Below are 25,785 nucleotides of genomic sequence, written 5' to 3'. Positions count from 1 at the left end.
GAAAATTGATGGAACTGTCCATGACAAGTGGAATTGGGAATGGACCCAGAGAACTGTTGATGGCACCATGATATCTGAATGCATCAGAAAAGTTGCGGAACCAGGGAAAGCATTTTGTGTCTGGTGTGAAAGTGTTATCACCTATGCAAAGGGTGGCCTCGTTGTGATAAAGCGGCATATGACAAAGAAGAAACACATGGATGTGAAGAAACTTAGGGAGACAAATTACAGCCTTAGTGGTAAGTTTCATCTGTGATCTCATTTATTTTATGTTTTGTAATCATTTCTGTCTTCACGTCCGGACCAAGTTACAACTAAAACTTGGAATTCGTTCGTTCATATTTGTGCTTGCATGTGTACGGGATCGACATTTAGACAGTGCTATGCAGGGATGCCCAGCTCGAAATATACAGAAAACTCTTCATGAAACCCCTCGATTTTAAAACCGTAAGTCCCCAAAATTGGCGTTGGAAAGTTACTGTAGAGTGTGTAGATAATTTTTTACATGAAAAATTTGTGTTTTTTAGCCCCAAACTTTCCCCCCTTTGCGAAGTTAATTAGTCATTGAATAGTGGTGCTGACTGCAATTTCGATACGATCCCTGAATTGCCAAAGCAAACCGGCTGACTATATCAGGGCGTACTGCAGGCTAGCCCTGCCAGAGTTCCGGGGGTGAATACTGGTGGCACGAGTCTCTGTGCTGTGTGGGTTTGTTGGTCGGCTCGAGTAGACGGCTCCATTCCAATCTTACGTGAATGGGGTTTTTATGCTGGTTTGATTTATTTGATGAAATTTAATTAGAGATTAAGTGATTGAAGGAGTGTTTAGTGAATGCATCCAAACTTATTTTTCAATTTATTTATTTTTTCTATTTATTTAGTCTTTTTTTTTTTTACCCAGGGTAGCTTTATCAGTGGTTATTATAAACTGGTTTACTGTACGTGAAGGCCCTGCATATTAATTAATATAGCATCACAAACAAACAAAAATTGAATAAACATATAATTAGACTTGATCACAAACAATTTTGAATAAACAACATGTAAATAACCAATTGTGAACTCAGCAAGTTTAGATCAGGAGAAAAACCATGCCTCCAATTCAACATCTGCCTCAGAGGAAATCTATGAACATTTATGACTTTAGGGAAGATAAATTTGTAAATAATTTCAAGGTATTTGGGTATTGAAACATGAAGTAAATGTGTCATAAATTGTATTTCTAAAAATGTTTTAAAGCGTGACAAATCTCACAATATCTTCAAAAATTATTTATTTCCTGTAATATTAATTATATAGGAAATGTCGGTACATAGTATCATAAATTTTATAGTAGTACATTGTTATTAATAATAATATAATAATAATTATAATTGTAGTTATTATTATTAACACCATCATCATTATTATGATGTCATATTACTTTGTTTTACCTCTTCCTCTCTCTTTTTACAGCTGCATTTGCTCCCTCAACATCAACCTCCAGCTCAACGTATGGCTTGCACCCTTCCGTCAAGTCAAACGTAGCACCATCTTGTCCACCTCTTCAAGCCTCGGTTCCACTCTTGGACAGAGTTACGAACCACGAGGCCATGCTGTTGGCGTTTCTTACAGAGAAGTCGCTTCCATTCAGCTTGGCACCAGATTTGATCAGCTTGTCACAGGCTCTTGCTGGAGATCCCAAGGTCCTAAGTCAACTCTCCATGGACAGAAATACTGCATCATATAAAATGGAATATGGCCTTGCGAAGACTATCAAAGATGACTTAGTGAAGGACCTCCAAAGCAACAAGTTCTCAATGAACATTGATGAGGCAACCTCTGACAGCAACAAGAAAATTTTGACTGTCCTGGTGAGCTACTACTCTGATTCTCTGAAGAAGGTTATAATTCAGCACTTTGCCTCACTTAGTTTGATAGTGGTGAACAGTGAGAATCTTGAAAAAGAAATCAATGCTTTGCTAAAACAACACAACATACCGTGGGAAAACGTCATGTCTATTCTCATGGATTCCTGCAATGTTATGAGGGGCTCAAAGGCTGGATTGGAGACAAGGATAAGGACAAAGCATGCTCCTCATCTCCTGGACATTGATGGAGATGTGTGTCATCATGTACTTCTTGCAAGAAGTTCTCAAGTGCTTTTGAACATTATTTAGAAGAGCTATTCACCTCCATCTACAAAGATTTCAAATGGCGGATCTTCGCCAGTACCTGGTAGAGCTGAGCATCATTCTTGGAGTAAAGTTCACCATGCCAGAGAGATATGTTCCAACCAGGTGGCTTAGTGTGTATGATGTAGCAGTTGACACTCTAAGGTTGTTTGAAGGGTACACTATCTTCTACTTCTCCTTCCTACCTTCATTCGATCGTCAGCATTTTTTCTTCTTGTGCAAGGGTATCTTCAACACAAAGGATATTGGAGACAAAGCTGTCAGGACTATCAGAGCAGTTCAAGTCAAGCTCAGAGAGAAGAAGATGACAGGAGAGGGGAAACAATGAAAAGAAAGAATCACACAGAAGCTGTTTGTGAATCACAGCTACACAAGATTGCTCCTTCATTTCTATTGTGCTTCCTTGCCTCTATTGAAGAAGTTTATTCTGGTGTTTCAGAAGAAGGAAACACAAAATCCACAACCTGCATGATGAAGTTGTAGACTTGACGAAGAACTTCTTTGCATGCTTTGTGAAGCCAGAAGTACTTCGTGACTGTAAAGTGTGTGCAGTAGATGTCCAAGCTGAGACTTCTTTGTTACCATGTATAGACATGTTTGTTGGGCCTGAAGTGAAAGAGATTCTCAAGAAAGAGAAGGAGGAGGTGAAGAACGGATTCCTTACTAGGGTAAGGTCTGCCTATGTTTCAGCTGGAAAATGCTTGCAGGAAAAACTGCCTATCAAGAACAAATTACTTGCTCATTTCTCAGCAACAGACCCCATTGTGAGAGGACACTCCCAAGCACTGAAGTGCATGAAGGCACTTCCACAGCTTCTACCAAATGTCTTGGAAGCTTCAGAAGTAGAGCCCTACATACTAGAGGTTCACCGGTATCACAGTGATGCCAGGATACCTAGTGCAGCAGACCAAGCAATGATAGACAACTGGTGGACTGGGATTGCTTCAGCAGGAAAGTATCCTTGCCTCTTCAAGATGATGAAAGCAATCATGAGCTGCTTCCATGGACCCCAAGTTGAGAGTTCTTTCAGCCTAATGGGTAACATTATAACTTCCAAGACATCTCGCCTTGAACATGACCCAGTGAATCCAAGTCTTGTAAGAAATATGAGAAGGGCACATAAATCGTACATGGAAGAACTGAAGACAATAAAACAGAAGCTTGCAGCAAAGAGGGCCAATCTGGAACTGAAGAGGAAGACAACTGTAGCCAAAAGACAGGCCAGACTCAAAGTTATGCTATCAACTCAACTAGCTAGAAAGAAGCATAGAGAAGCAATGCTGATCAAGGGAAAGGGAACGAAGAGAAAGTCCAATTAGAGGTGAAGCATTGTGGCTCTTTTTCTGTCCGTTAAGCAGGGTTTGTTTGTTGTTTTTGTTTGTTTGTTTGTTTTATTTTTTAAATGTGAAATCCTTTGCGCGAGAGTATTCTCATGGTGCTTTTTATTATTATTTTTTGTCAAATAATAAAACTATCATGCAGACTCACCTTGAAAAATCACTTTTGATTACTTTACTCTGCTAAAGCTTCAAGGGGGTGTTGCCAATTTAATTCCCACCGGGGCACTGTGCGGACCACGGCTGGTGCTTAGGCAACCCCTGCACCCCTGGCTACTTTTCAGATTTTTTTTTCAGAGGGGAATATCATGCCTGCTTACCAGGACTTGGTGGGATGAAGCCCATGATTGGAACGTATTGTTAGAAGGATATAAATTGTTTAAAAGAAACAGACCTAACAAAGGAGGAGGTAGAGTTGCATTATATGCAAGAAATCACTGCACCTCTACAGAAATGCACAAAAACAAAGATGAAAGCCTTTTTTCAATGCATTTGGGTTAATATAAGATAAGATAACCTTTATCGTCACTTTTTTCTATCAACATATTGGCATACATTAAAAATGAAACTCTGTTGCTTGCTCTCAAAACAGTATGTGAGTACGCACACACACACACACACAATATCTATCTATCTATCTATCTATCTATCTATCTATCTATCTATCTATCTTTGGTTATTTGGGTTTTCTCCCGCGTAAAATTGGAAGTATCTAGGCGACATTTCGATGAAGTCTCATTCATCATCTTCAGGCTTGTGTCTTCAGCTTTGTGCTTCTTCTGTGCTTACGCGGGAGAAAACCCGAATAACCAAAGAACCACATACAAATACCCGCAAGAACCTCAGAAAACACACACACACACACACACACACACACACACACACACATATATATAGTGACTGGAAGGTTTGAGCCTGCTGTAAGCTTTGAGACTGATGTATCAGAAGACACAGGGTCGAGTGATGAGGAAGGTTTGGCATTGGAATTGGAGCCTGCTCTAATGAGATGCAGACGTGAGCCAGGAGGATGAGGGAGTGTCGGAAACACCCTCCTCTCCAGAACCTTCCACTTCAATCACGCCTCAGGTGTCAGCAGCTGATCCACAGAACTTACCAGAGTCCTTGAGTGATGACGAATGTTGGGTTGATGCAAGGACTAGACACAGGTTGAGATGTCAAGCACAATTTGAAAAGAAACGTCAAGTCAGAGACTAATTAGAGAGACTGACACGCCCCTTCAAGGAATATAAGGAGGCGTGATAGTTAACAATCCTTGTCTGGATCAATCTTCATTAATTACTGCGCAGCTTTGAAGAAACCTCTGTTCCAGATTTATCTTGCGTTATCTCGGCTTGAAGACAGTTTCTGGGAAAGCTGCCAACGACAATTACAGAGACAAGTTAACTCTGTGGTTTCTGGTATTATTTGTTCACATCTATTTCTTTGGGACATTTGGACTCTCACTTGTGGCTACAAGTGAGACAAAACATATATATATATGTGTGTGTGTTTGTGTGTGTGTGTGTTTTCTTAAGTTTTCGCAGGTACTTACATGTATGGTATTCAGCTTTGTTCAGGTATTTTCCCACGCCATTATAGTTGTGCTTTTAAAGTTGTAGCAACGTTTCGGCAGAATCTCATCTGCCATCATCAGCCTTCTGTATAGTGTTCGTCTGTGAGTCAGACTTTCTGACTCACAGATGAACACTATACAGAAGCCTGATGATGGCAGATGAGATTCTGCCGAAATGTTTCTACACATTTAAAAGCACAACTATAATGACTTGGGAAAATACCTGAACAAAGCTGAATACCATACATACATACATACATACATACATACATACATACATACTTACATACATACATACATACATACATACATAAATCATGGTCAATTTTGAATGCATAGTGGAAAAACAAATCTTGAGCCTTAACAAGGTCGATACTACCATGTTTCCCTAAAAATAAGACCTGGTCTTATTTTCTTTTGGGTTTGAAAATAAACACTTGGGCTTATTTTTGTGGAGGTCTTAATTTTTTTTTTCATAGTCCCCATTAACATTTTTATTGAGTTATAAACAGAGGTGGTATTCAGCTAATTTGGACGGTTCGGGTGAACTGGTAGCAGAAATTCGTAGGACCAGCAAATACTACCTTTGGCTGGCCCTGGCCCCACCTGCACAGTCACCTGGTTGCCACTCGGTGCTGCTTGCCCGCTGCCTGCCCCACCTGCCAAACCGCTCGCCCCACCTGCCTACTCACCCCACCCCACCCAGTCACTCCTCATCTTGCTTGCTGCATCATTGCAAACCTACCTTCGCCTGCCATTGCTGCCTACCTTCTGCTGCAGCCCTGATCTCCCTGGGTGAGTTATTGTGCAAGCCCTGGTCGAGTCGACTCCTGGCATGGCCTACCTGTTTCTGCTGCCACAAGCCCCAGTTCAGTGCTGACTCCCAGTCCAGCCTAGGCCGCTGTGCGCCCCCCCCCCCATCTCCGGGCTTGACTGGCTTGCTTTGCTGCCAGTGTCACGTCTCCATCACATGCGGTCCTCAAGGTATGGCTAGCTAGCTGCCCCACCCCACTGTACTGGCTGGGACAACAGGAGAGCCTTCCTTCCCCTTGCCAGGAAGCCACATGGCTATGCTGGCTAAGAGGATACTTGCCTCATGCAACATTGCCCACCTGCCTTGCCAGTGTGTGTCAGAAGAAAGGGAAGCAAAAAGTTCAGCCAAATCCTCTCCTCTTTCTCAGGCATACATACAGAGAATACCTTCTGCAAGGAGAGGGCGCGGAGTGAGTCCTTCCGGTGCCATGAGATGTGCGCATGCTCTGTGTGTATGCCCGAGAAGGAGGAAAAGTCTTGGCTGAACGTTTCTGCCTCCCTTCGCAGCAGAGCTGCTCAGAAGGCAGCAGGACCTTTAAGGTACTTCAATGCAGGAGGGAGAGAGGGACCATAAAGGAACAGGCAGGCCGCAGGAGCTGCCTTCCGAGCATCTCCACTGGGAAGGGAGGCAGAAAAGTTCAGCAAGTCTTTTCCTTCTTGAGCATACACACAGAGCATGAACACATCTTATGGCGCCAGGATCTTCTGTGAGGAGACGGCACATGGACGAGTCCCTCTTGCACCATGAAATGGGTGCATGCTCTGTGTGTATGCCCGAGAAGGAGGAGGAGATTTGCCAAACTTTTCTGCCTCCCTTCACAGTGCGAAGGCAGCTGCCGCAGTCTGTCTCTTTAAGGTACTTCGATGAGCTGGTGCGGTTCTTTACTTGGGTAGCCCGATGACGCCACAGTGCCTGCAGTAGCAACAAGCAATGTTGCAACAATGAAGTACAGTAAGATTTGACAGTGCAGAAATTGGTCCGTACGAAAATAGTGCATCTCTAAGGGGCTTCTGACCAAAAAAACCAAAAAAACCAACACCACCCCAAAACAAAACCCATTCGGCAGGCAGACTTGGCAAGCAGTCGCAATCTTCAGATTGGCTTTTATTTTGTCAGCCCAAGGGCAGGGGGTGGGGGAAGGTACGTAGGGAATTACCCTGTCTCTGCAGCATCGGTCATGTGACTGAGTGGGCATGGCCAACTCGACATCACTCAAAGGAAGGTGCCACCCCACCATGCCATGAGTGACATTGAGTTGGCTACACCCATCCAGTCACATGACCACCTAGCCACGCCCACAGAACCGGTGGTAGTAAATTTTAAATCCTACCACTGATTATAAAGTATTATAAAATATAAAATACAAAGGAAATAGAAAAGCGGTGGGCAGGAGAGGGGAAAGAAAAGTTAGAAAAGATAAGAAAGAAAAAGAACCATTGACCTCTGAACTCTCTCTGTTACAGTAAAATAAGGCATTAACATCAAATCACATCACAGCTTTTTGCTTTTTCATAACAATATGAGCAAGCCATTTCTATAAAAATCTATCAGTCTAATTAGTAAAACCCAAAGTCAGAGTTTCATTCTTCTCCACATCAAGCACAAAGTTCAGAAGCAGTCTCCATGTGGAAACAAAAGTACTTATATTCTTTTCTTTAATCAAAGTGGTCAGTTTTGCCATTTCGGCCAACTCCATTAACTTCTGCTACCATTCATCCATAGAAGGAATCGAAGCGTCCTTCCATCTTTGTGCATACAATAGCCTTGCTGCTGTCAGCATATATAATAACAAAGTTCCAATTTTTTCTCTACTTCTTTTTCCATTAAACACAAAAGGAAAATTTCTGGTTTCATTTTCATCTGCGTTTTCACATTTTTTTGTATTAAAATATGAATCATATGTTTATACATCTTAGATAATGTATCTGTGTTAAATACCAACAATACGTCATCTTATAAATTTGTTCTTTTAGATTGTAACTTAATGTGAATTTTAAACTCTTCATCCACATATTTTCCCATTGTTCAAGTATCACATTGTATCCAAAGTTCCTTGCTCAGTGAATCATACAATATTCATTTTCCAAATTTAAGTTCAATAACATTGTATTGATTTTAGTAATAATATATTCATCGTTGCCACATAATGAAATTTCCAATTCATTTTTAACAAAGTCAAATCCATTTTTTATCCAGTTTAAACCTTTCTCTGAGGCTAGGCATCTTCTAGGTATCTTCATCCTTGCAGTCCCTGTCCTCTGGAACATCTGCACTAAGAAACACTTGGCCCCACTCCCATGTTTAAAAGAGCCTTGAAAATCTGTTTTCTCCAGACCTTGGGTTTTCTATGCTATACTCTTCTTCATTGGTTGTTCTTTCTTTTGCTGTTTGAGTTTTATAAATTGTATGTTGTTATTGTTTTTACTATAAGCCATTCAGGCATTATAGAGTTGGACTGCTTTGTTAATCATTTCTCCTCCTGCTTGTCTTTTTTAGATATGTGAAAAGTCAACGCCACACCATCCAAGTGGACTTCATAGACTATATGGATGAACTGGCTTCTCTGATTGGGGTCAAGCCCAGCATATGGTCCCGGTTTATCACAGATCCTAAGCTGGCCCAGGAGCTTTTCTTTGGGGCATGTACTCCGTATCAGTATCGCTTGCAAGGACCAGGAAAATGGGAGGGAGCCAGGAAAGCTATCCTGATGCAGCATGAACGGATCTTGAAACCCTTGCAAACCAGGCTAGTTACTGAATCAGACAACAATGCCTTAGTGCCCCTTTGGTTTAAGTTAGTTGGCCTTCTTCTTCTGTTTGCTGCAATTTGGGCTTATTTTTAAGTCCACAGAAGTTCTATTCTCCTAATGCCAATCCCAACCTACATAGATTTTGGCATTACAATTTCATCTTTGTGCCTTCAATAATTTACCTATTAAGTCTGAACATATAAACATATTTTATTTCTCTAAAAGTAGCAGTATTTTACTATATTATGTGTAAGTTTCACCCACAAATGATTGTTAATGTTTCTTGTTAGGGGACATGTGTAGGTAATTCCCCATTAGGAGAATGAGTGCGACCAGGGAAATGTAGTGAGAGTAGTGAAGAATAACACACAACGAGCACACAGATACACTGTATGGTAGGTTTGTAGGTTTTTACTTCCAATAAACGTTTAAGCAAAGTCCAAAAAAGCAGTCCAAGTCATTCACAGGTAAAACAGTCAGTTTTCAGTCCAGGGATAATTCAAATAACAAAGTCCAGTATCAAAAACAGTTCAGTAAACAGATTTACATCAAATTCAAGAAGAAATATGATCAGTAAACAATCAATAGTCAATAGGAACGGCAACACTCTCCAGAATAACAGAACAGGAACTGAACAACCCAGGTTTCTGGCTCCATCTTATGGCCATTTGAGGAACCACACCCAATTATAGTTTTAGCATTCTCTTAATGAGACAGTATTAAAATGTCTATCCTGGTTTATATATTTTCCAACCCAACTAACTGTTAGGTGACTTCCATTCCTAACATTCTCCCCTTTGGGTAGGACAATATATACAACCTTACATTCTATGTCCATAATCCTCACAGCAAGCCTTATGCTCTACAAAGCCTTGGGGTTTTGTAAAATGATCTGCGATGTTATTTTCTGACATATAGTATTCCAGCTTAATCATCTTACTTTGCGCACATTGTCTCACATTTAAATATCTTAAATCTGTGTGTTTTGATCTTGTCTTAACAGCAATATTTGAAGCCATTTGTATTGCTGATTGGTTTTCTCCATAAACAACAATAGAATCTGTTACATCGATTCCCATATCAATTACTAGTTGCTTATAACAAATTAAATCTGTACATAATAAAGATAAACATGAGAATTCAGCCTCCATTGTTGACAAACTTAGATGTTACTGTCGAATAGACCTCCATCCAATCTACACTTTTCCTAATAATACTACAGTACCCGATGTAGATTTACATGTATTTATGTCTGTAGCAAAACTTGCATCAGCATATGCAGTTAAACTCAGTTCATCTTTAGGCTCCAAATACAATTCATAATGCATTGTTTGTTTCAGATATCTTAACACACGCTTAGCAGCTTGCCAGTGCCTTTCATTTGGCTCAGCATTAAATCTGGCTAATTGGTTAATACAGTATGCTATATCTGGCCTTGACCAATTACTGAGATAAGGTAAACTACCAATCAAGGACTGATAAATGTTCTTAAAAAATAGGACTTTGAACATCACTATGGCTAAACTCCTGCCTCATTGGTGTCTTAGCTGGTTTACAAAGTTCCCTTTTAAAATTCTTTAGTAATTGGTTAATTTTATCTGCCTGTGAGATCTTGTATCCTTCCCTGGTTCTATCTATCTTTAAACCAAGATATTGTTTGATTTTTCCTAACTGTTTTATCTTAAATTTCTTCTCTAACAGTGAGATTATTTTAGTAGCTTCTTGTTCAGTTTTGGTGATTAATGCTATGTCATCAGTAAATAATAGCAACAATGACACTACACCATTACTTTCCTTTTTAAACAAACATGGATCAGCCATGCCAGCTACAAAACCTATCTTAGTTAAGTCCTTAACTATACACTGGTTCCACTCATATCCTGATTGCTTCAAGCCATAAAGACTCTTTTTCAACCTCCAGCAATCAGTTGTATTATCATTTTTGATACCTAAAGTTTTCTTTAAATATATAGTGTGTTGCAATGGTGCATGTAGATATGCCGTCTCTACATCTAAATAATTTATAATGTATTTATCCTTAGCTGCTCACACTAATGCTGCTTGTAATTTAGTAGCCTTCAGACTAGGTGCAAACACCTCATCGTAGTTGTTTGCTGTCTGACTGAACCCTTGTGCTACTAACCTGGCTTTATGGGTAACAGTCCCATCTACACTAGTCTTAATCTTATAAATCCATTTACACCCTATGGCTTGTTCACCTCGTGGTAACCTGACATTTTCATATACCCCCAGTTTTTGTAAGGATTTCAGTTCCTTATCCAGTGCTTCCTGCCAAGCAGCCTGATCCTTAGCAGGATACAGTTTTAGTTCACTATAGTTACTTGGAACTGTATTCACTTGGCATACAACACTAGCCTGGTATCTATCAGGTGGTTGTGTTGCTCAGGTTGAATGTCTTGGTAATACAGGGCTTACTGGTGGACTCACCTGTTCTACCTGCTCCTGTTCTCCTACCTCCTCCTGTGCCCGTTCTCCTACTTCCCCCTGTTCTTCCTCTTTAATGGCTATTTGTGGTTTACTTGTTTTATCTTTAGGGACTATTTGGGTGTCAATTATAACATCATTGTTGGATTCCTGTTCCAGTTTATTCCACCCAACGTGCTCAAGAAATTTAGCACTAGCGGTTCCATAAACAGGAGCTGTGCCTTGATCCCAGAATCTAAACGATCTATGGTTGGCCTCATAATCTACGAAAAATAACTTCCTACCTCTATGTTGCCCTTTCAGTCTTACTTGTGAGGGAATATGCACCCATGCTGGAGCTCTACATGTGTAAATAACTTAAATTTGGTTTTCTGCCATACCAACGAGTGAATGGCAATTCTCCAGTTGTTGTGTTAACTACATTGTTCAACACATGGTTACTACACATTATGGCCTCACCCCACAGTGTTTCAGGCAAACCTGAATCAAATAACATAGTGCGAGCCATGGCTTGTAACATTTGCCCTCTAAATTCTACAAACTAGTTATGTTGTGGTCTGTAAGGTGCAGAACGTTTATGCTCGACACTAGCCAATTTCAACATAGTTTGGAATTTCTTGTTAACAAACTCAGTCCCGTTATCAGTAACTAAAGTAATTACTTTACTCCTTATTTTTCTCTCAGCAAACCTTAGCCAGTTAAAGAAATGTTGGAATGTTTCTGTTTTGTTTTTCATGAGATAGCAGAAACCGTACCGTGAGTAATGGTCCATTATATTCAAAACTTAGCAGGCACCTCCCAAACTAGGTTTCTTAGGACCAATTATGTCAGCAAACACAACCTCTAAAGGTTCTTTGGTCTTAAACCCATTTAGTCTGTTTGCTGGAGCAACCTTGCTTTTCTCTTGGCTACAAGCATTACATTTTAAATACTTGCTACAGGGTTTCAATTTTACTCCCTCTGACAATTCCACAGTTTGTTTGAGCATTTTGAAATTAATATGCCCCAAACGTCTATGCAGTAGATGTATACATTCATCATGTGGCTTAACATTGTTATAAACTGAGTTAGCCATCTTCAACTGATCACCAGGTATCACATATAAATCATTCTCTAAATTAGCAGTAACACTTTTACCCTCTTTCTCTATTATACAGTTATCTCCCCTAAAGGTTATTACATAACCAATATTAACTAAAGCCCTTACTGATAACAAATTAAATTCAGTTTAGGTACATATAACATAGTTAAATGCTCATTTAAACATGAACAATATGCAGTACCCTCACCAGACGCTTTCATCTATTTGCCAATGATACATGTTGCTTACTCATAGACATGTTTACAAACCTCTATATTGAGTAATGCACCGCGATGCTCCACTATCAACAACACACAAATCATGATTTACAGTTGAATTGCTAGACATAGTTAAACTAACATTCCTCTTAGCCTTCTGGTGATTACCAGTATTCTGTTGTTTTCCCTTCTTACAGAATTTAGCTATATGTCCCCTAGCCCCATAAGAAAAACATTTCCTAACAGTATAGGCAGTTGAACACAAATCTTCTTCTTGTGGATGTTCCTTTCTCAATTGGTCCCTATCCAGCCATCTTCTTGCCTCTTCTAACAATCTTCCAGTTATGTCAGTCAATGTCAGTTCATCTTTGGTCAGGAATTCCAGTGAAGATACGTAATAATCATAACTTTCATCCAATGAGGAAAGAATGATGTAAACTTGATGCAGCTCTGAAAATATCAGTTCCTTTTCATGTAGCTCTTGAAAAGTTCTTTTCATGAATTTCAAATGAGCTAACATATCTACACCTTTCAGAAGATGTGCTCTAAATACTTTACGTGTAAGATGTATGTGTGCACCTACACTGTCACGAACATAAATCCTCTTCAAATTCTCCCAACACCTAGCAGGAGACTCTTCTCCATGAATATGGACTAGTTGTTCGTCACTCAGTGTTGGTCCAATTATACAAAGAGCTCGTTCGTTGTTCTGTTTAAAGTCAGCAAGCTTCTTGGCATTGTCCTCATTTTCTGGATCCCAAGCATTTACATCCGGTGGTTCTTGAACTACATTCCAAAACCCTTCTCTACGCAGAAGTAGACTGCACTTCCTAGACCAGGAACATTGTTTGTTCCATCCAACCGGGTTATCAGTGATAGACTTGTTGATGGGTCTTGTGCCATCTTTACAAGGATAGTAACCCACAATTAAACAGTAAACAGCTGTCTGTATAAGGTATTGTGTTTTTCACACCAACTCTCAGTTATCTGAGCCTGGTGTGGCCTGGGTCCATAACCAGTGTTGAGGTAATTCCCTGTTAGGAGAATGAGTGTGACCAGGGAAACGTAGTGAGAGTAGTGAAGAATAACACACAACTAGCACACAGATACACTATATAGTAAAATGTAGGTTTTTACTTCCAATAAACATTTAAGCAAAGTCCAAACAAGCAGTCCAAGTCATTCATAGTTAAAACAGTCAGTTTTCAGTCCAGGGATAATCCAAATAACAAAGTCCAGTATCAAAAACAGTTTGTAACAGACTTACATCAAATCCAAGAGGAACTATGATCAGTAAACAATCAATAGTCAATAGGAACCAGAACAACAGAACAGGAACTGAACAACCCAGGTTTCTGGCTCCATCTTATGGCCATTTGAGGAACCATATCCAATTACAGTTTTAGCATTCTCTTAAAGAGACTGTCTTAAAATGTCTATCCTGGTTTATATATTTTCCAACCCAAATAACTGTTAGGTGACTTACATTCGTAACAGGACAGTTTTGTATTATTCATTTTATTGAGTGTACTTTTATTGGTCAATGATAATAAAGCTCCGTCTGTTTCATATATTTCTGTTATCCTTCTATTCATGTAAGTCAGTTTTGCTAGATGAGAATGCATATCAAATTAATTGAGACAAAGAGAACAACTGTTTAATGGGAATTTTAATATTGTTATTTTATTAAAAGTCTACTCATGAACCTGTTGGAAGAAATGTCCATCTGGGTTTAGTTCCAGTGGGAAGACAGACACTGGAAACATGGAGACTGCATGGAAAAATGGTTTAATTGTGAACTGACCACATTGAGGTCCTGGGCAAAAAAAACCCACATTGTTGAGAGAGGGAGAGATTTATACCCTCGGTTGGGCGTTGAACTCGCTTCCTGTTCTTGTGGCAAGAAATGTATCCTGATTGGTTGTTAAAACTCCCATGGGGCCATGCAGGGGTAACTCTGTAGGTTGTCTTGAGTCCCAAGCTTGGTTGAAGTCTTGCTGGGTGAAGGGGCTTTGGGCAATTCCTATTATGGCTTAATGGCTTGGATCTGAGTGACCTGGAGCTAAACATCTTTTGTCTTGTAGATAGGATGGCTGTCTTTCTGGAGCTATTAAGAAAGGTGGGGGCTGCTCTCCAACAGCATGTTTCTCCTTTTCTCATCCAGAGAAGTATAACATTCTGCCTTTTTAATATTTCCTAGAATATTTCATTCTTCTAGAAGGGTAAGTGCTAATTTTCTACAAACCTATGTGATATTCTTGAATGTTCAAGGTTCTACTGTAATTTCTTTTTGTAATATTGAAACTGAATTCCTACTTTGGGTTCTATTCCAGATTTTTTTTCTTTATCAAAATCATCTATTAATGTATTTGAAACTATTCATTGTTAGGTGTTTTTCCAGTGAAACCGATCTGTCAGGGCAACGTGCTATGGGACAGAGCATACTGCTTTCGCCTCTCAGCCCTAATCCATAAGCCTCCACAGGCAGTCGTTTTCATGACAAATTGTTTTTGTGTTGAATCAATATTTTACTGACAAAGAAATAAAGGCAGTCTAGTCCATTTCAAGTTATATTCAATATTATATATATTTCAAGTTATATCCAAGCATACCCTATCATTGTTAGGGTTAGGGTTCTCTATTTGTAGCAGATTAGCACCATCCTGTGGCCTCTTCCAGTTTTGCGTTTTGGATATTTAAAATGTAAGAGTTTTTTTTCCTGCTGCTTTTGCTTTTCTTTCTTAATAAGCTTTCGTTTTTTTTAATCTCTGACAAGACTGATCTATCCCCCAAGGAGGAAAAGATAGGCTGAAAGATCTGGTGATCTGCCTGTACAATGTAAGAAAAAGGGGCTAATATTTTTTTTAAGTATATTCGTTTTTATTTATCCCTTTTTAATCTCCAGAAAGGCAACACCACAGGTTGTGAGAGCCCTAGCTCTTTCAAACATCAGGGGGAAGTGGAAGACACGAGTAGAGGTATATAAAGCGGTGGCACTGGGATCCATCAAGCTGCTGGCTCAAAGCAGGAAGCAGTACTGGGATGTGAAGACACAGATGATTTACTTGGGGAGGGGCGGGTGGGGGACAGCGGGCTTTACAGATCTCCAGATCTCCATTTTTGAAGCTCAGCAATTGCCTTTAGGAAGTTACCATGCCGATTTCCTCTTGCGTTATATAGCTGGCTGGAAGTTGTCTATACCAGCCTTGCTCTGCTCTCCAAGAAAAGAAGTCTGTACATATTAAGAAAAAATAGAGCAGAAAAGGAGATTTCCTACTCCTTCCACATTCCCCGGTAATACAAAGTCTTTATCAGACCAACGAAACGGCCGAAAGCCAAGACAAAGACTACACTTGCCTTTTCACCGTGACGCAATGCTACGTTACAGGAGGGGGTGGAGCTCCCGCCAAATTTGAACGGTGCATTCCGTTTGCGATGGTAATGGGGGTTTATTAAAAATTTTCCCCCTCCGTTCGACCGTCGTCTGTGTTTTTGTTTTTTTTTTTAACAAATTTTATTGATTTTAACAAGAAACAAACAAGACAAAACATCATTAAACACTAAAAGCATAAAACCGCTTTCCATCATAGATCTTTACAAAGCAGGTAACACATTATTTTATATCGCATTTTTCTGATTTATCTCATTTCGATGTAGGCACATAAATTCCCTTTAACAGATTTCACATTATTTCTCTTTACTCTTATTCAATAACGTTTCTTTTCTAGTTTATCTGCTATTCAATCATCACACTTATATTTTCCTCTGACTTATTTTTGTTTTTGTTTTTTTTAAAAAAACAAATTTTGTTAGCTTTACAAAACATACAAACAGTTAAGGCATATTAACATAAAGAATCTTTCTGGAAGAACCAGTAAAACGTGCCAAATGTAATATGTACATTTACATTATCTGCTCATCTTCATATCCTATCCCGATTTCTCCTTTTCATTCTGTTGTCCAGATTATATTTCTTACTAATCAAAATTTTTGCCTTTTTAAAAAAACAATAGACAAAACATACATAACATAGAACATAAAAAAACCACATTTCTGAAAGCTGCTTAATCCCGGGTTAAAACTCTTCGCACAGACACAAATTCAAAAACAATATTTACTTTATATGTCAATCCATATCTTATTACCATTTTCAATTTTCTGTATAACTTCTTCCCTCTTTTATCTTTCTTAATTATATTTTGTTTATCTTATCTCAATACAATTCATAGTACTTAACATTTTTTGTCTGTTCTTTTACAGTTATCCATTCATCTTTTTTCTTTAAATATACTTCTCCTGTACACTAATTGGAGTAACACCTTTAACTCTTTTCCCTAACTTCACAATACTTAATATAACACTTAAATTATATTGAGATTCTGGTTAGTACATTCTAAAATTACACAAAAAACTTTATAAGAAAAGCAAATAGACTAGAATTACAAAATGTAAGCCTATAACCCACCAGAAATACCATAAAAGAGCAAATCATACATACTAATACACATTCTACTCTGAATACACATAGAAAAACACACTTTTATGTACCTTCCAGAATCCCTTTTTCAATTAAATTTACCCATTGTCTCTAAATAGATTTTGTTTCTTAGAATCTTGCTTCCCAGCAATAAGGTTTTTCATCCCCTCCTTTTTTACTTGTTTGTTTTTCTCCTTGCCTTTTTTACCCCCTTGTCTCTCCTCCTCCCTTTTCTTCTGCTTACTCACTTTCTGTTGTTTTCTAACCTTATATCCAGCTTTCATCTCATTTTTCTCTTTTTGGATTGTTTTCTCTACCCTTAAAATCCCCTTTTTCTTTTCCTCTTCCTCCTCCTCCCCAAAGTAATCCCATTGCTCATCCAAAATGGCTTCTTCTTCTTCTTTGTTCCAGTCATCCTGCTGCATCGTCAATTTTTCATAAGTATGTACTGCCATTTCTAAAAATTGAAAAAGAGTGCCCAAAGAATCTTTTCCATCTTGCTCTTCTTTCTTATATTTTTGGTATTGAGTTTTTAATTCATCCAAAAGCAATGCCATCCTGAAGAGAAAGATTTCTTCAAAAACAACCACCCAAGTATTTTTAATCAAGAGTATTTCCAAAAGAATTCCAAAGTCACTAAAAGTCCAAATAACTGTTTCTTTCAATATTTTTTTTTTACCTTCTTCAATTTCTCTTTGTGGGGTTACTGATTGATCAAAAGGTTCCCATTAAAATGTATCTTTCTTTAAAATTCTAGGCAGTCTCCTCCTTTTTCAAGCTCTGCTCCAAAAAGTTTTTTTCCCTCTCCCCCCACTTACAACAATTTCCCTTTAAACGCTCAGAAATCCATACCTCCAATGCGGGCTTTCCAATTTCTGAGGGTGTTAAGTCCAAAGTCCAAAGTCCTTTCTCTGATAATTTTCAAGTTAAAATACCTTCAGTGCCCAATGCATTTTCCAGTTCTGCATTTAATGTTTCTGTGGGGTGGGAGAGTAAGTAGAAAAAAAAGGTTTCCCTTAGCAGCTTTCTCCGCCGCTCTTCTCTTCTTAGGGATACAATGTATCTTTCAGGCAATAAACAATTCCACTCCAGGGTTTTAGAAGCTGTTATTTTCCCGGCACAGCCAACACTTTCACTTTTGAATCTTCCTTCTCCTTCTTCCTCCAGCACAATCTTTTCCAGCTGCCAGCTTCTTTGTGGCGGCCATCACTGACCGCCGCTGCACCACCTTGAGAAAAGGAGGTTAAGCTGGGTGAGGAGGGGGTCTGCGGCACCCCCAAACCCCTTCCCAGATCCTCCCTATCTTCAGCTGCCTCTATAGGGCAGCCTTATCCTCCAGATCCGTCTGGATCGGAGGCACCAAGACGGCGAGCACAGCAGGGATCGTGGAGAAATGCAAATCCCTGCTGTCGCCGAAGCCTGGCAACCCAGAAGTCCTGTCGTCTGTGTTTTCAGGAGCATAGCTATCTGTGGGGAAGAGACGCTGCCTCCATGTAAGAGCAACTCCGGCAGGGCCAGGTTTTCTTTTTTTTTTTTTAAATAGATTTTATTGAATTTACAATTTAAAAACACATCGACAATACATTTACAAAATAGAAAGAAAAACAGCTAGGGGGAAAGAAGGAAAACACCCGGCCTAACACACCGGATAAAAGCTGGTTGGGGGGAAGAGAAAAGATATAGAGGGAGAGAAGGGAAGGGAAGGGGAGGGAGAATAGGGTAGAAAATACAATTAAAAACGAATGATATCTTTTTGTGACAGTCTGTAAGGATCATTTCTCTTTGTCATATACAATCTACTCCTCTTTTCCATTATGTTTAAGTTACTTTTTATCATTTACATAATTTGTCTCTGTGTAAGCCAATTATACCATGAGTCCCAGTTGTCATAAAATGTTGAGGACTCTTTGTTTTTTAACGCTATCGTTAGTTTATCCATTTCAGCACACTCACAAATTTTCTGAATAACCATTTGCTCTGAAGGTGTATGAGGTGATTTCCAACATTGAGCAAACGCTAATCTAGCCGCAGTTAGAATATGGATTATTACATATTTTGTCTTTTTGGATAAATATCTATCAGAGATCCCTAACAGGAAGAACTCTGGTTTATAGTCTATTTGTTCTTTAGTTATCTCCTCCAACCATTTTCTGATTTTTTGCCAAAATTTTTGGGTAGTTTTACAAGACCACCACGTGTGAAAAAATGTTCCTTCAGTGCTTTTGCATTTCCAACACCTTGAGCTCATGTTAGGGTTCATCTTCGCCAACCTCGAAGGGGGTAAGTGCCATCTATATAACATTTTATACATATTTTCTTTGTACGCCGCTGATTTCGTAATCTTGATGTTTCTATTCCAGATCTTTTCCCATTCTGTTAATGTAATGCTTCTTCCAATATTCCTACTCCACGTTATCATGTTCCCTTTCACTATCTCTTGCTCTAATTCTACCTCCAATAAATATTTATAAAATTTGGAGATATTCTTTTTATTTGATCCTAATAAGATTTTATCTAAATATTGTAATTTGCTATAGATTCCAAACTCTTTGATATCTTGTTTGTATCTGCTATGGATTTGTATATATAACCACTGGTCGATTTTAAATCCCTGTTCCTGTAAATCCTGTCGAGTTCTTAATTTTCCTAGAGGGTCTAATAAATCTTTATATTTAGTCGTTTTTGTTATATCCAAATTGTTGGGATGAACCATTGCCTCCATTGTTGAAAGCCAAATCGAATTTTTAAATAATGTTTTTGCATATTTTTTCCAATTAGTTAATAATGAATCTCTAATAAGGTGTCTATGAAAATACGACTGTTTAGTTTTCCCCACTTCCCATAGAAATGCGTGCCACCCTCTCTGAAGATCGTGCCCTTCCAAGGCTAAAGTTCTTTTGTTGAGTAAATTAACCCAGTCTTTTAACCATAATAAGTTGGCTGCCCAATAATATAATTCCCAATTTGGGAGCGCTAGCCCCCCTCTACTTTTTGCATCTTGTAAAGCCTTAATATTGATTCTAGCTTTTTTCCCTTGCCAAATAAATTTAAGTGTTACCTTATTTATATCTTCAAAAAAAATTTTTGGTAATTTAATTGGGATTGTCTGGAATAAGTAAAGGAATTTTGGTAAGATGTTCATTTTGATCATGGCAATCCTGCCCAGTAGAGAAAGCTGCAACTTATTCCAGGATTCTAGGTCTTTCTTAATTTGCTGTAATAGTTTATCATAATTATTCTCTTTGAGCGATTTACTATGTGGTGTTAACCATATGCCTAAATATTTGACCTTTTTTGTTGCCTGTATCCCCATGGTTTTTTCTAATTCTTTCCTCTGATTCTCTGTTAGATTTTTAGTCATTAATTTTGTCTTATTTCTATTGATCTTTAATCCTGCTACTGAACCAAATTGTTCTAGTTCTTTTATTAGGTTATGTCCTTTTTCCATGGGTTCCTCTAGGAAGAAAACCATATCGTCTGCAAACGCCTGTAGTTTATATTCCTCTGCTTTGACCCTTACTCCTTGGATTTCAGAGTTTTGTCTTATCCGCGTTAACAGTGATTCTAAAGCAAGTATAAATAGGAGGGGTGAGAGGGGGCAACCCTGTCTAACGCCCTTTTCAATGTTTAATGGGCCTGTTTGTTCACCATTAATTAGTATATTGGCCTGTTGGGTGTTGTAAATTGTTGTGATAATGTTCTCGAATTTAGTGCCCAGACTCATGTTATAGATTTTTTGTATTAAAAAGTGCCGCATCTAAAAACATGAGTGCAAATTGTTTCTCTGGATGAACTTCATAATATTCTAAGACGTCAATAACGGTTCTTAGATTATTTTTGATTTGGCGGGACGGAAGGAAACCATTTTGGTCTTCATGAATGTATAAATTTAAAACTTGTTTTACTCTATTCGCTATAATTGAGGTAAATAATTTATAATCAGCATTTAAAAGTGAAATTGGTCTATAATTGTTGATATATCTGGCATCTACATCCTCCTTCAGAATTAACGAAATCAACGCCTCCCTCCATGAGTCTGGCATTTTGGCTGCCAAAAGTACTTCGTTAAACACTTCCAGCATCAGTGGCCCTACTAACTCTATTGTAGCTTTGTACAATTCTACTGGAATCCCATCTGGACCAGGGGATTTATTATTACTTTGGTTCTCCATTGCAGATTTCAACTCAGACCATGTAATATCCTTATTTAATAATTCTTTCTCTCCTTCCCCTATTGTTTTATCATTCGTGTTCTCCAGATAAGTTCTTATTTTGTCTTCATTGATTTCTTCTTTTTTATATAATCTTTGAAAATAGTTTAATATAATATCTTTTTTCTTCTCAATCTCACGTTGTGGTATGCCTTTCTCGTCTATTAGTTGGTGTATCAGTCTCTTTTCTTTTTCTTTTTTAAGTTTATAAGATAGCCATCTTCCTGGTTTATTAGCGTGTTCAAAATAATTTTGTTTGGACCTTCTCAAACTAACTTCTATTTTATCTTGTTCAATTAAATTCAGCTTATGTTTGGCTAATATTAACTGGTTTTGTATTCCTTGGATCTTAGGGGTTTTTTGTAATTGTATTTCTAAGTCTTTGATTTGTTGTTGTAATACGTTTTGTCGGGCATAAATTCTCTTGTTTGTCATAGCATTATAGGAAATTGTTGTACCTCTTATAATTGCTTTCATAGTATCCCAAATATTCTGTTTTGAAGTTGTTTCATTATTATTATCTTTTAGGAAATAGTTTAACTCCTCTTTCAGCTTATTAATATACTCTTCTTCGTTTACTATGTGGGTATTTAGTGTCCATCTTTTTTTTATTCCTCTCCTGTCTCTCCAAATTAGCTGTATTGGGTTGTGGTCAGCCCATTCGTTTGGTAGGATTTTAATTTCTTTTATTTCATTAGCCAAATCCAAATCCATCCAAGCCATATCTATTCTAGTCCAAGTCTTATGTGGATTGGAATAGTATGTAAATTGTTTCTCTTCAAGATTCCGTTCCCTCCATAAATCTTTTAAATTTAACTCTTTCATCATTTCCTTACATGCCGCAGAAAGTTCCCTTTTCCCCTTCTGTTTTTTTCCAATTTTACTATGGTCTTTTTGGTAGTCTGCAATGGAGTTAAAATCGCCAATCAAGCAAATGTTCCTTTTTTCAAAGCCTACTATTTTTTGGTGGAGGTGTTTAAAAAATTTCCCTTGGTCTTCATTTGGGGCATAGATTGCTACAAGTAAAAATGTGATGTGGTTTATCCAAACTTGTATAACCAGAGTTCTTCCTTCGGGATCCGACCAGGTTAATTCTGCCTTTACATCTTGTTTTACATAAATTGCAATTCCTTTTTTCCTGTGTTTATTGGCCAGTGCCGTAAAAAGTTTCCCTAATTTTGGACAAATTAGATGTCTTTCATCATTTTTTGAAATATGTGTTTCTTGAAGACATATTATATCTACGTTATGTCAAATAAGTTTTGAAAATATTCTTTTTCTTTTTGATATTGAATTTAATCCATTTATATTGATGGAGAGCAACTTCTTCCCCTCCACCATTTATCTACGTCTGCTTAGATTTTTGCCTAGTAATGATTCGATTCTCTTGTTGTTGTTGTTGTGGGATTTGCTCTTCTCTCCCAGGTTGTGGTTTATCACTTCCTGAAATTGGAGAAAGTCGTTCCTTTTGGGTTCTGTGACGATATCGGTCCTCCTGTGGTCTCCTTTTAAGTTCTTCTTTAGTGGATTGACCATTCATATCCGTGAGCTGTTGATAAAAGTCTTGGGCCTGTTCTATCGATTCTATTTTGATTTTCCTCTCTTTCCACGTAATTAACATCCCTTCCGGGATTAACCATTTAAATTGGATTCCTTTTTTATTTAAATCATTAGCTAGAAATGTATAATCTTGTTTTATCATCCTCACTTTCTTTGGAATTTGTTTATAAATCATAATTTCTCTGCCTTTATATGATATCGTTTCCTCCCTAGACAGGTTTTCTTGACTTGCAAAAAGGGCAGAGAACAGCCTTCACACTTCAAATGGGCGTCCATGCCTTGAAGAGGATGGCTGTATTTTTCTAAACTTGCTCAGGAGCCCCCGGCTTCCGGGTGGGGGATGAGAAGAGTTCCTGAATGTTGGGGGTGGGTGGAGGTTGGCATCGGGAGAGGTAGTATACTTCTAAGAGATGGGGTCATCTGGTGGATGATGGAAGGTGAAGAAGTTGCTCTTTTATGTAAACTCAAAATATACATTTTGTTTCGACAATCCTACCCATTTTATTGTTATGTAACTGTTATTATTTAATTTATATCCCTCTTCATTATTTTTATAAACAACTCAAGGTGACAAACCTCAAATAGTACTGTCTCCTATCTTCTCCACAGGAACAACTTTTTGAAGGTGGGGTTTCCCATCAACTTTTTAATGTATAATTCAAGGGGGAAATGTACTTAATACTCTTGCCTACTACAGTATTTTCCTTGTAACAACAACTCTGAGGTGAATTTGACAGAGTGACTACCCAGAATCACTGAGCCAACTCTCATGACCAAGGGAGGGTCACAATCTCCTGCTTTCTAGACCAGCTTCACCACTACATCCCACTGATTCCCTAGTCTAGTTTCTTTCTGTCTGGCCTATAAACTGCAAGAGGTTTTGAAGTTTTTAAAAACCAGCCCCTGTGCCTCAGTACTACTGTTTCCCTGAGATGGCAAGAAAAGCCTTGCAATTCTGAGGGATGATAATGCTATCTGAACTTGCTGAAGCAACTTCAGGATTTTCTCTACTGAGTAACTTTGGTGATTATTAACCGCTGTTATACAGCATACAGAGATATAGCACTGGGACTACGATTGGTTTACAAATCTGTAGTGTCTTGGAGAGCTAGGAATAGCATGTTGATTTTTCTTTTTAATGTAATAAAACTTGGAATGTCTTTTCAAAATAGGCTTTTCCAAGTCTATTGTGTTCTGGGTTAGTTATTTTTATGAAATCATCATAAAGCCAAGGGAAAGAATAAAATATTTAAATAAGTAACTTTGAAATAAAGCTTTGAATTTACCTGGCCATTACATCTAATTCAAAGTAGTATTTTTTCCTTGGATTAATATAATATTCTCAATTCTCATACCATCAAATACTTCAGTTAGCAGCTTTGTAAAGGAAATAGCTGATACCTAAACAACATTAAAAGTAATTTTTACTTAATAATTTAAACTTACAAAGTAAGATTTAAATAGAATTAAGAACAATTTTCAAATCTTTTTCCAAGAAAACTCACAACTTTTCTAACTGCACAATAAAAGATACTGTTTATGTAAGTGTGACTCGTTCCATGAATTCTGATTTTCCAATTTAACTCAGTTTTGGCTCATAAATTACCGTAGATTGAGAGAAATCTCTTGACTCTTTATGTGTATAGTGAAGTAAGCTACACTTAAATAACCCTTCATATTTGTTCATTGTGTTGCTACAGCCTATGGCATATAATATATCCTATGTATACTGCACTGAAGTACCTTGACTTATCTGCATTACATTTGATTGAAATGCTTTCTTGATGTATTCTGTTATAGCTACTTGGATTGCCCTTTATGTATTATAGCAGGTTTTGATTGTACTATTTTGATCCTGGGAGATAATTTATGGTATGAAGTGGTTTTATGCTGATTCTGGTGACTTCAGACTTTTGGACTTTTTTCCCCCAGTCTTATAGCTTTTATATACACAGGTTATATTTTACCAAGCACTAACCAAGCCTAACCATGCTTTAGTTTTGACCCAAGACAATACACATAATCAGAACAGGCTGATTGGTTCTGTAGTTTCCAGGGTCTTTTTTTTTTTTTTGCTTTCTTTTTGAAGATGGGAGCCACATTAGCTCTTTTCCAATCCTCAGGTAATTCTCCAGTGTTCCGGGATTTTTGAAAGATATGATACAATTGTTCTGAGATAACATCTTCCAGCTCCTTCAGAACTCTGGGACGTAATCCGTCAGGTCTCGGTAATTTATATTTGTCAAGATTCGATAGGTGTTTTCTAACCATTTTCTTGGTTATTTTAATTTTTATTTCTGTCTTTTATGGTTAGGTTTTTGGTAGGCTGGGCTATAGTTTCATTTTGTGTGAAGACTGATGCAAAGAATGAACTTAAGCAGTTCTACTTTCTCTCTGCTCTGCTGCCTGTTACTTTCTTGCCATCTTCTCTCTTAAGTGGACTATTTCCTTGACTTTTTTCTTGTTATTTATATGTTGAAAGAAACTTTTTAAAAAATTCTCTTTCACTTTTGTTGCAAGTCTTTGTTCATTCTGAGCCTATGCTTTCCTGACTTCATCTTTGCAGATTCTGGCTAATACTCTGTCTTAGTTATGTGTCCCTCTTTCCATTTTTTGTATTTGTCCTTTTTGTCTTTCAAGCAAGATTGGCCAAGTGCTGCTACATGCAAGGATTTGTTTGTTTATGCAATTTTTACATTTACATAATATTTTTATTTTTTGCAGGATGGATAGTTGTACTTTTCCAAAATACAGTGACAATGACATTGTAGTACACATTCGCAACTGTTTATTGAATGGAAATGAGGCTAAAACTTTTTCAAAAAGTGATTTATTTCCAAATGTGAAGGTAAGGGTTTTTACATTCAGTGAAATTGGAGTTCAAAAGTATAGTATATACATCTCTCTTTATATACATACATACATACATACACACACACACACACACACACACACACACACACACACACACACATCTATAGTATATACATATAAGCTTTAATTTGGGGGGGTGTTTTCAAGTCAGTTTTTTACTCCTGGCAACTGAAAACCAAAACCCTGAAGTTTTATTCGCAAGTTTCTTGGAAGTTGCTTGCCATTGCCTGCTGTGTTGGATGAGAGAAAAACACTGGCCCTGTTGGTCTTGTC

The 25,785-nt window shown here is 38.0% G+C and overlaps 2 long non-coding RNA genes across 2 annotated transcripts; both read left to right on the top strand.

Annotated features, from left to right (window-relative positions):
* The first annotated feature begins 11 nt into the window (after positions 1 to 11).
* LOC148126244 (uncharacterized) lies at positions 12 to 3,336 on the top strand. The gene is made up of 2 exons (XR_015743364.1): positions 12 to 239; positions 1,455 to 3,336. It is a non-coding gene; the product is annotated as an uncharacterized LOC148126244 (long non-coding RNA).
* A 2,399-nt stretch (positions 3,337 to 5,735) lies between these two features.
* LOC148126243 (uncharacterized) lies at positions 5,736 to 25,486 on the top strand. Its single transcript, XR_015743363.1, has 3 exons — positions 5,736 to 5,878; positions 8,394 to 14,612; positions 25,363 to 25,486. It is a non-coding gene; the product is annotated as an uncharacterized LOC148126243 (long non-coding RNA).
* The last annotated feature ends 299 nt before the right edge of the window (positions 25,487 to 25,785 follow it).

Source organism: Pseudonaja textilis, chromosome 3 (assembly GCF_049901715.1).
Source record: "Pseudonaja textilis isolate UNSWEBS1 chromosome 3, rPseTex1.2, whole genome shotgun sequence".
Lineage (NCBI taxonomy): Eukaryota > Metazoa > Chordata > Lepidosauria > Squamata > Elapidae > Pseudonaja > Pseudonaja textilis.
Note: the sequence above shows the minus strand (reverse complement) of the source record. Positions and strands in the feature narration are given on the sequence as shown.